A 14,429-nucleotide genomic window follows, 5' to 3' on the forward strand; every position below is an offset into this window, starting at 1 on the left:
AAGGAGGGAGAGGGGGCTAAGGAGAAGGGGATGGCAGGAAAGGACTGCGTAGGAGGAGGGGGTGGGAGAGGGCACGGGGGGGAGGGGGAGGGGGAGAAAGAAGGAGAGGGGAGAGAGGAGCAGGAGGCGGGGTATGGGGGGGAGCAGGTGAGGAGGGAGGAGAGGGGAAAGAGGGGTGGGAGGAAGATGAGGGGATGGAGAAGGGAAGAAAAGGGCATCGCCTGACAAGACTGAAAAGAAAAAGAAGAAGGTGACTGGTCAGAGCTGGGTGGGAGCAGGAGCTCTGGCGTCAGGTCTGCCTGGGTTCAAATCCCAGTGCGTGTCCTCGGACCAGTGTCCTAACTTTCTGAGCCTCAGTTTCCTCATCTATAAAGAGATTGCGAGTCAGGAAACTTCCCTATAGGGTTGCTGTGTGGGATACACGGATTAGTTCGCATAAAGTTCTTACAGTAGGCACTGGGACCCTCTAAAGCATCGTTGTCTAGTAGAACTTTCTGTACTGACTGAAGTGTCCTGTGTCTGTGCTGTCTGATATGGTGGCCACTGGCTACATGTGGCTGTTGAGCACTTGACATTTGGCTAGTGCAGCCGAGGAACTGAAGGTCTAGCTGTGTTTAATTTTAATTAATTTAAATTTTTGTAGTTACGTGTGGCTACTGGCTACCGAACTGGATGGTGCAGCTCTAAAGCTTTAGCTGTTTTTGGTATATATACTAAGTTTCTCTTGTATTTTGTAAGTTTGGCCGGTCCTCTTAAAATGCCCCCAGCAACAGCAATAGCAATAGCTCTAACACTACTTATCGGGTCTTTATTCAGTGCCAACAACTGTCCTAAGCACTTGATGTGGATTAACCCCTTGAATCCTCGCCATGTGTCTATGAGATGTGCCCCTAGCTGTACACTACAACTCTTACTACTACTATCATTTATTGAGTGTGTGCTATGTGCCAGGCCCCCTGAGAAATGCTTGACACACATATATGTCATTTAACTGCAGGAGAAGAGGCTTAGGTATAATAAATTTGGGAAAGGCCACAGGACAGGGTCAGCAAGATGGGGGGTAGTGTGTGGTTGTGTTTTTGTCTCTACTTGGATCTGAGCTAGAAAATCCTGGAGCTGACAAAGAAGGGATGGACAGAGCAGAATTCGCCTGCCCTGAAGGCTGCGGCCACTGCCCTGGGGGCACCTGTGTGGTCCTGGGACTGGGGATCTCACACTGCCTCTTCCATACGCTGGGTTTTTTTTCTATTACCCCTTTCTTTTCTCTTCCCCTTCCCCCTCCACCTTTCCTTTTAAAATTTTGTCATTTTGGATATTAAAAATGGCCACACACTTTTTGCAGCTCTGGCTATCAAGAGCTGGACTCTTCTTCCCACTCGTCGTATCTGGGCTGTCCTGTAGCTTGCGTTGGCTAATAGAAGGTTGCAGAGGTGATGCTGTCAGATTTTGGAGGCTAGACTTTCCGATTCTGACACCAATTCCAACATGTGTGTTTTTTCCCCACACCACCAACCAGTTCTCTGACACCAGCTGGGTGTTGGAGACACTATCTATCCGGAGCAGAGCAAGCGCTAATGGATACACCTTCCCAGAATGATTTCCGTGCTAGCACTCCTACCACCAATGGGTAAGAACGCCTGTCTTAATTACAGTCTGGCCCTTCACTGGGGGAGGGTCTGTGTGCTCCTGACTTTTTGGTTCTTAGCTGCATGTAAGAAGCCCAAGGGGAGGGGTAGGTAGAGATTTCTCATTGTTCCCCAATATCTAGTCTCCACTTCTACCACAGTGCTAGAACCCCTAAGTTTTGCCTGCGTTTTGCAGTCGCTTTTGCAGCTGAGTGTGGCCATGTGACTAGGTTCTGAGCAATGAGGTGCAAATGGCAGCGTCGGGGAATAGCTCCCTGGAGGTGGTTGGCTGCGTTTAGATCCTGGTTCTGCCACTGCTATGGTAAGGAACCTTGGGAAAGTGACTACATTTCTCTGCGCCTCCGTTTCCTCATCTGTATAATGGGGACAAGGATAGTATCTACCGTATAGTGTTGTTGTGAAGAACAAATGAAGTAATGCAGTGAAGCATTTAGAGAAGTTCTTGGCACATAGGAGGTTCTATTATGTGTCATTATCATTATAATAATTTTATTATCACTTCCTAAGGTTGATGTGAGGTTTAAGTGCAACCATGCTCCATGTCTATTATCAGAACAAGTTTCCCTGGGGTTTATTGGTCTCCCAAGACCAGGGAGAAATATTAGGAGGAAATTACACCCATCCATCTCCCCCCACCCACCTACTCCCACCAGCATACCACCACCCTGGGAGGCTCAGTAGATTTTCCATCCCCTTTACCATAGATACTCATTTACCCAATAAAGTTTTCCCGAGGCATGAAAATTCATAGGGGGAATCTTCCTTTTGCCCAAATTTCTTTAAGGAGCTGCCTACAGGGAATGTGGATGTTTATTTATAGGCGATCACCTGCTTTACAGACAGGTTGAGAGGTGGAAAGAATTGGAGGAGAAGGAGAGGGAGGTGTGAAGTTGGCATTTTCTCACTGCTGAATTCAGTGTAGCTCAGGGAGGTTGGTGTGAGCAGAAGTGTGTGGAAAGGGGGAGGAGAGATTTGGGTCAAGAAGGAGCAGGAGTTATTTTTTTTCTTTCCCCCTGAGTGGTGCGGGTGAGGCTGATCTAAGAAATAAGAAAGTGGATGCCTAATATATGAATACTTAGAATTTCTGCATCCTCTGATGAGCAGGAATCTCAAGAGACAAGAAGCTTTAGAGTGAGCGGGGAGTCATTCATTCAACAAATATCTGAGCACCTCCTCTGTGCCAGGCTCTGTTCCAGGGGCTGGGAGTCCAGCAGTGAGCAAAGCAAAGCCCTTGTCTTATGGAGCCACTGCTGCTAATTTCTGAGCATGATCAGATGTAAGTGGAGAGTGAAGGGGGAGGCTCCTTCAGCTTTGGCTGTCAGGGAGCCCTCTCTAAGAAGGTGACATTGGAGCAGAGTCCCACTTAATGAAGAGAAGACAGCTGGATGGATATCTGGGGCAAGGACATTCTCTCTCCCCAGTGTTCACTGGAGCCTTGCTTGGAAGACAGGAAAAATTGGTAACACCCAAGGATCCATCGTTAGAAGGTTGGCTAAGTAGGTTAGGATTCATCTGGGTAAGGAATGGTGAGGCAGAGTTGAATATAGTGATATGGGAGGAGCTCTGAGTTACAGTATTAAATGAAAAAATGAACAAACAATCAACAACAGTATTTATTGTGTACTCTCATTCATGTTTTTTTCTTTTTAAATATATATAACCATATATTTATATGTATAAGAAGTATATGAAGAAACACTACTACTTCTGTACAGGTTGTTAATCTGTTGAGATGCTTCTGTGAAAGTTGGTAACTAGCTGCTGGCTGAAGGCCCCTGAAGCCCCCTGCCCCTGCTGCCTTGTCCCCTCCTACGTATCACCAAAAGGGTGCTAGCTGTTGGTGATTAAAATGCTTGACTTGCTCCTACTTCTGTACAGGTTGCTAATTTATTGACATGCTGCAGTGGCAGAGACAGAGCAGGGCATACTTACTCTACCTTACCTGACACTGGGACCCTCCTGGTGCCTTTTAGAAAGTAATGATGGAATATTTCAAGCCTACAGGACAGTATAGAGAATAAGACAACTTACATCCCATGTGTTTACCACTCAGAACTGTTTGATTTTTTTTTTTAAGTACGTGGGTACATGGCTTGGATTTTAAAAAGAAGTTTTAAGCCACTAAGCATCTCATGTCAACATCGTATCCAAAATCTTTATGTATTCATTTTATCCTAATCCTTTAAAAATTTTACCTAATTTTCCACTTTATTTGTTATTCATTTAAGAGCTTATTTGATACAAAACTCGAACAAAAGGATCTCTGACAAAAAGCTGGGTTCTCCCCATCTTGCAACACCAAATTCCCTTCTGGCAACCACAATTATCCTTTTCTTTTGAACCCCCTAAGAAATGGTGTACGCTTTCACACACACGTGTGTGCGTGCACACACACACACGCATCTCATCTGATCTTAACAGGGCCAGCCAGCAAGAGAATCACACTGTAGGACTGTCTTTCCCGTTGCTGGTGGTCTAGATCTGCAGGAGAGCGATGTGGGTTTCCATGGCAGTCAACCACCTCTCCAGATAGAAAGAAAAGACAGGTTGGCTGCCCAAGAATGAACTCGGAATCCTCTCTGAGAAGAGGACTCCTGCAGAGACCCAGGGCAAAGGCAGCACAAAGTTCGTGCTGTCAGCCATCCCCAGCCCCCTCCCTCGGGAGGGCACAAGCCGTGGGGTGAGACCAGGAAGGGGAGGACTATCTCTCTGGGTGTTGAGAAGCCTTCAGAAGTAGGCTGCCCCATGGAGTAAGACTGGGGGCAGGGATTTGGGGGGTCGGGGGTTTGGGTGGGGGGGCATGCTTTAGAGCCAGTCACTTTTCTGTTCTGAATCACAACACTGCTGTTCACTGGCTATGTGAGCAGGTAATTTGGCTTAACAGCTATCTGCAAGATGCCTGCTGTGCCAGGTGCTGAGAATCAGGGGTGAGCAAGACCATTCATATCCCACGTCTCAGAGGGGGACTGACTTACCTTCTCTGACTCCCTTTTTGAAAATTATGTTTTTTCTTGATAGTTAATGAGTAAACACATTTTCTTTGTCAAAGGTCAAAACTATCGATAAAGCAAGATTTCCTGCTGATCTCGCTTCGTCAACCCCAGTCTCTTCTCTAGAGGTGAGTGACGGTTGTGGATTTGGGGTGCACTGGGTGGGCACATTTTCTTTTCGTTTGCAAGCGTATCTCTGCTGATAGAAATAGATGTAACTTGTGTGTGCATATCTGGGAATGCATTGATTCTGAGCTTCGCCTTCTTTATCCATAGAATGAGCCTGGCTAATATTACCCATCCCATAATAACAATGCCAAATGTGTATCAGCAACTTACTGTGAGATAAAAACTATTGTTATTGAATAAGATGTGATAAATCTATATATCACAGTTCATTGATGCTAATGTGCACTTTAATTTTTACATTCTAATGTCTCTGACATTAAAATATGTCTTACAATTGTCAGTCTGATTTTTTTTTTTCTTTTTAAGATTTTTAGCTATTTCATTTAAAAGTAATACACATGGAAGTAAAACTGCCACATTCATGGCATACCATAGTCAGGAAGAAAAACTAGTTTGCGCCCTGAGATTCACCAAGTATAACAGGGCCATCCTATCTAGTCCTGGTCCCCAAATAATAAGACGCTTCCTATAAGCCTGTAATCCTTAGCAAAAATCTCTTTATCCCTGAATTTTGCCGTGCTGAGATTTGAAGCTGTGTCATGAACTTTCTGGCTGTGATAATCATTTAATAAAAGTACTGGCTTTTCATCAGGAACAAACAAATGCAACCTTGATAAACTTGATAATCTGTGAGCTTTTTCTTTTACATACCTTTTGTGTTTTAAATTTGGCAAGCCTTTACGTACACATCTATGCATCCATAGAAAATATCTAGCATTGTTTTGTGTGTTGTTGGGTTTTCATATAAGCCGTGTTGGACTACATCTGTGGTTTGACAACTTGCTTTTTTTCCAAGCAGTGATGTGTCTTGGAGACCTTTCCATATCAGTCCACAAAGATCTATTTTGTTCTGTAAAGTGAGGATAATAGCATTACCTAACAGACGGCGTCTTGGTGAGGATACAACAAGTGTTCCAGTACCTGATTTATCAAGATTCTGTCCTCAGAATGTTAACCCTGCAGAAAAGCAATGTGGATGGGGAGGGGAGGAGGACACATATTTCTCTAAGCACACTTGGCAACTCACTGCCCTTTTAGGATTTCACCCCAGGCAGCCCAAGTGACTGGATACTTCAAGGTTTTAGGCAACTAGGTGAGTTTTCTCCCTTCAGACCTCCTTCTTTTTTCCTACAGAATAAGCTGAAGAATTTTCAGTGGTAGTGAAACAAGAAGGTCTTTGGCAACAAATTGCCCTTGGTTAAATCCTGGCTGTGCCATTTACAAGTTGAATTTGGGCCTCTCCCACGGGGTCTGAGGCTCCCAAATGATCATTATTTGGAAATAACGTAAAAGTCTGCCAGTTTGGGGAATGACCACAAAAACTAGATGCATCCACACAGTAGATCCACACTAGATGCATCCACAGGATTAATTCCCTGCAGTTGTTAAAAAGAATGAAGTAGATTCTTCTCCTTGTGGGATGATCCTTACTGACAAGATCCTGTGCTTGGTGCCACACAACCCTGCCTTCTGGGTCACAGCTGATGGCTTGAAGGAGGGAGCAAGGGATCACCTGCCTATGAAGTGGTCTTATTGCAGAGTCTTGCTCAACAGGGATTCCATGATCTTGATGACTCAACTGGGAAGATCATGGTCTGCATCCAGCCAACTGATGTGCTTGGTTCAGATCACTCATCTTCTTTTTTTTTTTTTTAATTTTTTGTTTATTGCAGTAACATTGGTTTATAACATTGTAAAAATTTCAGGTGTACATCAGTATACTTCTATTTCTGCGTAGATTACATCATGTTCACCACCAAAATACTAATTACAACCCATCACCACACACATGTACCGAATTATCCCTTTCACCCTCCTCCCTCCCCCCTTCCCCTCTGGTAACCACCAATCCAATCTCTGTCTCTATGTGTTTGTTTATTGTAGTTATTATCTACTACTTAATGAAGGACATCATACGGTATTCATCTTCTTTTTAATTTAATGAGTTGCCAACATTAAGACTCCGGGGTATTTTACATTTACAAACATCACCTTTCATTCATTCAACCCTTCAAAAAAAAATTCCTAGAACATCTGGTTCACAAAATGTTCTAGGTACTGGAGGCTCAGGGATGAATTAGAAACACATAGTCTCTACCTTCTTGAAGCCTAAATTCTAGAAGATGAGTCAGACAATAAGCAATAAAAATATGTATAATGTAATGAGCTCCAGCTTCTTTAGAGAATTTGGAATGTCAAAACCCAGTGGGGCAACAACTCCATGAGAGGATAGAAAGTAGGTAAAAGCCAGATTACAGTGGCTCTAGCTGATCAAAGTCTCCTGCCCTTTGAAGAGGTGTGGAAATCATCTCTTAGGAGAAGGGGATATGCCTCAGCACATCCTGGTTGTCCAGTGGGTGCTTTATGAATGTCTGTGTCTTGAGTGATAGGAGCAGCTGTGGCTTCCCTGGTGACCAGATCTTTAGGAAGAACAAACATGTTCATTCATTCAACAATCCCAGAGTGGCTGGAGTTTATGCTAGGAACTCATTCTTGAAAATCTTGCACGATTCAAAACCCACATAATTCAAGACTAATCATAACAAAAGATGGTTGGCATGTCTCTTCACCAGCTAAAGTGATACTGAAATAACAAACACAGTTTACAATTTACACAACTGATCACCTTCAAAAGTATGAGGTTTTGAGGGATTTTTAAATCACAAGACTTCTTGTCATTTCGAAAAATGCCACCCAAAGCTCATGGTTTCAAATGTTCATAATTCAAGTTAGCGTGAGGGGCCGGCCCGGTGGCTTAGTGGTTAAGTGCGCGCGCTCCGCTACTGGCGGCCTGGGTTTGGATCCCAGGCGCGCACCGACTCACCGCTTCTCCAGCCATGCTGAGGCCGCATCCCGCATACAGCAACTAGAAGGATGTGCAACTATGACATACAACTATCTACTGGGGCTTTGGGGGGAAAAAAGGAGGAGGATTGGCAATAGATGTTAGCTCAGAGGTGGTCTTCCTCAGCAAAAAGAGGAGGATTAGCATGGATGTTAGCTCAGGGCTGATCTTCCTCACAAGAAAAAAAAAAAAGCGTGAAATATAGCCATGCTGTATTTATATAAATCTACAATAATATCTTTCCTGTGACCCCACCTCATAACATAAAACCTAGGGCCTTGCCAATAATTCACATATACCTATATAGCACTGTTTCCCTCAACCCAAGGTAACCAACAGCCTGAATTCTGGGCACATCTTTCCCTCCTTTTCCTTTTTGTGCATTTTCCCCCCAGAGATGTTTTGGAAATGCCGTGTTAATGATTCAAGCCAGGTTGTAGCCAGGTCCTGCTGTCCCAAGAGCCACAGCTGCCTCTTGTAAATGACTCTGCAGTTTCTGCCCTCATCTGCTTTCATCCAATGCTCGCCACAGCCCAGAGAGCTTTGTTTCCAGGCAACAGCAGGGCTTTTCCCAGGCAGATCGATTTTTTGAAAAAGTGAGATAGAGGGAGAGGGAGAGAGGGGGAGAAGGGGACCGGGGTTGGGGGGCAGGGGAGAGAGTGAGAGAGACAACTCTCCGGCCAATCTGCCTAGAGATTCAGCACCACGGGCAGCGCAGGCTGGCACGGTTCAGCACTGCGGACAGGTCTGTCAGGAGGGGTTCAGCACCGCGGACAGTGCCGGGAGCCCTCTTTCACCACTGCCTCTGCTAGATGTATGTGCTCTTCTGAGCTTATTCCTGAGCCCACTGTCAATCTTCACCCCAGAGTCTCTGAATGCTGATATCTGAGTAATCCAGGCTCTCTTGGTGTTAACTTAAGAAACACAGGCACCAAATACTTAACATGCCCCAAGGGGAATTCTGGATTTTCTCCACACACAAAAACTTAATCCTACTCACAGGGCACTCAGTTGCTCAGGCTCAAAGCCCGAAAGTCTTCCTCTCACCCCTCACAACCATCCATCACTGAGTCCTCTTAGCTCCATCTCCAAAGTATGTCCTGAATCTGTCCACAGTTCTCCACTCCTACTGCCACCACCTCACTCCAGGACACCATCATTCCTCACCTGGTTTATTGCAACAACGTCCTAACTGCTTTTCCCAGTGTACCTATTGCCCGCTCTAAAGCATTCCCCACACAGCAGTTTCAGTGATGCCTTGAAAATGTAAATCAGATTATATCACGCCCTTCCTCAGTACCTTTCTATGGCTTCCCAACACACCTACAATAACATTCAAAGATATTACTGTGGCTTTCAAGAGCCTGGATGCCTCTCTGATCTTGTCTCCCATCACTCCCTCCCTTACCTGACCACCCTCTTTGATTACTCCCTCCCTTGCCTGACCACTCTGGCCGCACTGCCTCCTTGATGTTCCTCAGGGCCTTTGCACCTGCTCTTCTCTGGCACAGATTCTTGCATAGCTGGCTCCTTTCCACTTTTCAGGTCTTAGCTCAAAATGCCACCTCTTCAAAAAGATCTTCCCTGACCACCCCCGTCTAAAGAGGTCTCACAGTTACTAGCATATTGATCTGTTTCATGTACTTTATAGAATTTAGCAAATACTATATTTTACTTCACATTTATCAGTTTACTTGTCTGTTGCCTGTTTTCAGCACTAGAATGTAAACTTCATTAAACCATATACCTTCACTGTCTTGGTCATCCAGAACAGCATCTGCCACATAGCAGCTGTTTAATAAGTGTTTGTTGAATGAATGAATGTGTGAATGAATCCTGAGCTAGTCACAAAGACCCAGAGAGATGTCAACAGCACTCAACTCCTTATAGAACAGTGGTTGTAGTTGCTGGCCCAGAGTCTGAGGGCTGTGTTGCAAGTCCCCAAGACATTTCTCAGGTTTGATGATTCACTAGGAGAACTTACAGGACTCATCATACAGGCGCACTCATGGCCGTGATTGATTACAGTGAAAGGATATGTAGCACCATCAGCAAAGGGTCCCATGGGCATATCAGTCTTCACCTTTGCCATGGCCGCATGGTAGCCAGAGTTTACTTCTCTTCTCCATGTCTTGCCATGAGGCTATGGCAAGAGTGAAGGTGTGCTACAGCAGGGAGATGATGAATTGGGGCCAATAATTCAACCAACCACATCAAGCAGCAGCATCTGGCTCCAATTTATTCATCTTGATTTTATCTCCATTTTTTTTATGGCACATGAGACTGGCTTTCTATTTATAAGAGTGCTCTAAAGCTTCCTTTCTAAAGGTGCTTTAAAAAAGGTTTTAGAAAATGCGTTCATTTAAAATAAAAACATGAGATAAATTGCTATTTGCTTATATACAGATGTTACGTGGAAATGGAAATAACTGTCAGGTGGTATCCGTTGATGCAGAAACATGGCAAAAGTTGAGAATGGGATATGCGAGAGACTGAAGTTTGAGAAAGATGAGAGTTAGGCATCGAATGGGATTCCAGACACTCTCTCCTTGCTGCTTTCTTCTCTTTCAGGAAGGAATCGTCTCCTAAGAAGTCACTCAGTAGCCTTCCTTCCCCCCAGGACCCTGAGGAAACTCCTCAAACTTGAGTCTATTTTAAGAACAACCCTTAGTTATCTGAGTTATCAGGATCACACCCGGAATTTTTCCCCATTTTGAGGACCTGGTGTTCAATAATGATGATGGTAACACTGTGACACTTCTTGAGCACTCGAGATGAATGAGGTGAATGTATTAACTCACTTGATGTTAACAATAACCCTACGAGGTATACATTATTATTGTCCCCATTTTACAGATAAGGAAATTGAGACCCAGTTAATTCACTTCCTAAAGTTGCACAGCTAGTGGGTGTGGTGGATCTGTCCCTGGAGGCCAAGCTCTCAACCCCCCAAGGCTCCCTGATGTGGGGCATCTCCCCTAGTCTCCTGTACTAAATATCCTGTTATCAGAGGGAGTGGTGAGGGTTGAATGAAGAGTCTTATTCTAAAATCCATCTGTCCCCTCTTCACACTGAACTATCCTTGGAATGGCCGGAAACCCATCTCCTGGACGTCTAAACAAAGGAAGTTTCCCCTCTTAATTATGTGACATATATGGGAAACAATTGGTTTAGAAAACCAATCTCAATCCTTCCAGGGTCCCTGGGCTGCCACACCCCTGCCCCACCTCCTTCCCCCTCCTTTCCACCCCTGGCCCCTGGTTGTAGACTAAAGACCCACCAGGAGCGTGTGAAAGTTGTTGGCCTTAACAAGCGGCAACTGCAGCAGAGGGCATGGACATAACCTACGTGCCCATCAGCGGGGGATGGACTGCTCATCCCACTTTGGCAGACTTCACAGCGGGCACAGCACCACACCCCCTGCAACAGCAGCGAGGGCACGTTGTCACTGTCGCCCCTCCAAGACCCTCCCCACCCCCCTGGAGGCGCAAGCTCCCCGGGGCGGGGGGAAGGAGGAGGGAAGAAGGCTGCCCACCCTCCCCTACTCCCCCCACCCCCCACCCCCCCACCTCCCACCTGCAGCCTCTGCGTCTGCGCAGCCGCGGTCATTGCGGCGCCAGCTCTGCAGTGCCCGGACAGGGTCTGGTTGGGGAGGGTGAGTCCTTTGAGGGACCCCTGCGGGCGGGGAAAAGGGGCCAGGGGCGCGGGCGGTGATCCGGGGAGGCGCGCGTGAGTATGAATGTGTGCGAGCCTCAGTGTGCATGGGGTTAGGGAGCAGAGGCGCTCTACGGATGCGGGTCTGGGGAGGGGGCCTCCAAGCCCGTCCGGTGGGAGAGGGCTGTGTTGGGTCTGTTTCTCCGCCCAGCGCAGTCTGTCTACCTGCCTGTGGATTGCACTTGAATTTCAGCCTCGGCGCGAGGAGGGGAGAGTGACCCTGTGTTGAGCGTCCATCTGTGTGTCTGCGCACCTTCGTGGGTCGGCGCGTGTTCTGGTCTCGCGGGGTTTTCGGTGTCTGTGTTTGCCCTCCCGTGTGTTTAGCACGCTGTGTCCGTGTGCCCGCCCGCGTGTACACCTGCGCATGTGTGCGTTGTGTGTCTGTCTGGGCACGTGTGTGCCACCCTGCAATGGCCAGGAGCACAGGCGCTGAAGTCAGGTGTAGCATCACCGCCCAGCTCCCATGAGCTGCGTGGCTTTGGTCAGGGGCCTCGCCAGTCTGTAAAATGGACTCGTAACAGTATCTGCCGCGGAGAATTAGGACGAGGATTAGTTTAGAAAATGGATGCGGAGTGCTCCGCGGTGCCTGACACACTGGGGCGCTCCAGGGACCAGTGGCGGCCCAGGTTGCTTTACTATTATTGTTGCGTGGTTGTTGTTGTTGCTGCATCTCTGTCCTTTTTTCTCAGCAGGTGATCTGTTTGCTATTTCACCGAGAACACTGAGGCTGTGAGGTGTAAATTCCCTCACACACATACACACAGCCCTGTCGCACCCTGGCCCCTCTCCTTCTCCCTCCTCCATCCAAGTGGATCCAGCTTCTTCTGACTTGGAGCCCATGCCTCTTGTCTTCTCCAGCTGTCACCCTTCCCACCTGCATTTTCTCCTCTTCCTATGTCTTCTTTCCCCTCAGCCTAAACACATGATTAGTTATGTCTCATATTAAAAATAAAACAAAGTAAAACAGTAAACAAACAGAACCCCTCCTAGTTCTGTCTCACTACTTTCTCCTCAAGGCCAATATTTTTTTTTCTTGGAAACTGTTGTCTATGCTCACAGCCTCTTCTCCTCACCCCACACTGAGATTGCAAACTGGCAGTCCCGGGGTCTAACCTGCTCCACGACCTGTGCTATTTGGCTCTCATAGTGTCTTCCTTTTAAACATTCGAAATAATCATTGGCATTTTAAAATGCAGAAGATGTCATCTAAAAATACAGATTTCCAGTGTCTCTTGAGAAATTGAAAGATGGGAGACACTGGGCCCATGTTCTCGCTTGGCAAACATTGGCTGAGCTGAATGGGGTGGCTTCTTCAGACAGGGCACCCAATCTCTCCTTTGCCACAATCCTCACTATTCCCTATTGCATCTCCCCATACCACACATCAGCTGTCATTTGTTTATGTTTTCCTTACAATAGAGAAGAATTTCTCTGGACCCATATTTCATTTTCACTTTCAGAAGAGTGAAAGTAAAAGCCAGACCGGGACAGGGGTATCTTGATTTATCTTTCTGTGCCTGTCTCGTTTGTGTAATCTACTTAACCAGCTGGAAGCGTCTGAGTTCAGATCCTTACTGCTAGTGTTTGTGTCTGCTGCAACACCAGGTCTGCTGCTTCCTCTCTGCCCACTTCTCCTCCTTCTACAGGAGGATGGGAGCTACTGAGGGTGTCGGGTTCATCTTCAAATCCCCAGTACCGAGCACAGGTCTGGCACAAAGTTCTGGCTGAGAAATAGTTTGAAAAAGTCATTTCCATTCAAGTGCTCATGGGTGGCAGATATTCATGGGGTGGCGTAGGAGGTGGTGTCTCAGCGCAGCCTTAAAGTATGGGCAGCGTTTCTAGAAGTCAGCACAGAAGAGCAAAGACATGCCAGGAAGAGGAGAAACCTTTGTGCTCCTCGTTCATCAGGTGCTCGCTGTGTATGAAACCGCCTGCCATCTCAGTAGAAGCTCACAACCACTCTGTAAAGTAGCTGCCCATTATTCTCACCACCCCATTTGACAGATGAGCAGACTGAAGCTCAGAGACGTTAAAGTGACCAGCCCGGGTCACACAGCTAATGTGTGGGAGAGTGGAAATTCTCTTAACTGCTCACCATGCTGGCAGCAGTTAGCATGTTATTGACACCCGTCATTCTTTTCCCTACCTTTGTGACTCTTCCCTCATTCTAGCCACACCCGCACTAGCACTGACCTACTCTTTTTCCTTTAAATCACCTCCCTTTTTTTCTCCTTTTATTTTATTTTAATACCCATGGTAGGCAGAATGGTGGCTCCCTGAAGATCCACATCCTCATCCCCAGAACCTGTGAATACAGTAGGTGCATGGAGGGGGGATTAAGGTTGCAGATGAGATTCAGGTTGCTAATCAGATGACTTGAGATGGGGAGACGGTCCTGGATTATCGGGGGTGGGGGGCAGTGTAGTCACGAGGGTCCCCAAAAGTGGAAGAGGGAGTCAGGAAGGTCAGACGTAGAGTGATGCAACGTGAGAAAGACTCATGTGGCCATTGCTGGCTTTAAAGTTGGAGGAAGGGGCCGTGAGCCAAGGGATGCAGGCACCTGGAGAAGCTGGAAAAGGCAAGGAAACGGATTCTCCCTGGAGCCTCCAGAAGGAACACAGCCCTGCCAACACCTTTGTTTTATTTCAGTGAGACCCACTTCAGACTTCTGACCTACAGAACGGTAGGATAGTAAATTGGCATTATCAGAGGCCACGAAATCTGTGGTAATTTGTTGCCGCAATGATAGGAAACTAATACATACCTGAAGAGCTCTTTTAAGTCAGGACTTTATAGAAGACCCACAATGGTTCTGACGATCCTGCAGAACCAGGTTTAAACAATGCAGCAAAATACATGCAGTGTGGACCGTGCCCCAGCCAACAAGCCTGCAAAGCAGTTGGAGAATAGAAACACGCACATGTCCTGGGGCTCCTCGACCCTCAGTGTAGAACCTGAATACCAATATGTAGTCAGCTGTTTCAGAGAGAGAAAGAACTGCTTTTAGGAAAAGATGGCCTCTTCAAAATCAGCTTAGAAATGTTC

The 14,429-nt window shown here is 46.5% G+C and overlaps 1 protein-coding gene across 7 annotated transcripts in view; it reads left to right on the forward strand.

The window, feature by feature from the left end:
- SMIM17 (small integral membrane protein 17) overlaps positions 1 to 14,429 on the forward strand; it is a 29,685-nt gene that overhangs the window by 762 nt on the left and 14,494 nt on the right. For 4 of the 7 annotated variants that reach the window (XM_058530435.1, XM_058530441.1, XM_058530442.1 and 1 more), the window contains exons 2-3: positions 1,517 to 1,627; positions 4,696 to 4,764. The gene's annotated coding sequence lies outside the window, so the exon portion shown is untranslated. Of the gene's footprint in view, positions 1 to 287; positions 1,628 to 3,383; positions 4,193 to 4,695; positions 4,765 to 10,241; positions 10,454 to 14,429 lie in introns of those variants that run through there. The other 3 variants (XM_058530439.1, XM_058530436.1, XM_058530440.1) reach the window with 3 other exon arrangements.

This window comes from Diceros bicornis, chromosome 34, assembly GCF_020826845.1.
Source record: "Diceros bicornis minor isolate mBicDic1 chromosome 34, mDicBic1.mat.cur, whole genome shotgun sequence".
Classification (NCBI taxonomy): Eukaryota; Metazoa; Chordata; class Mammalia; order Perissodactyla; family Rhinocerotidae; genus Diceros; species Diceros bicornis.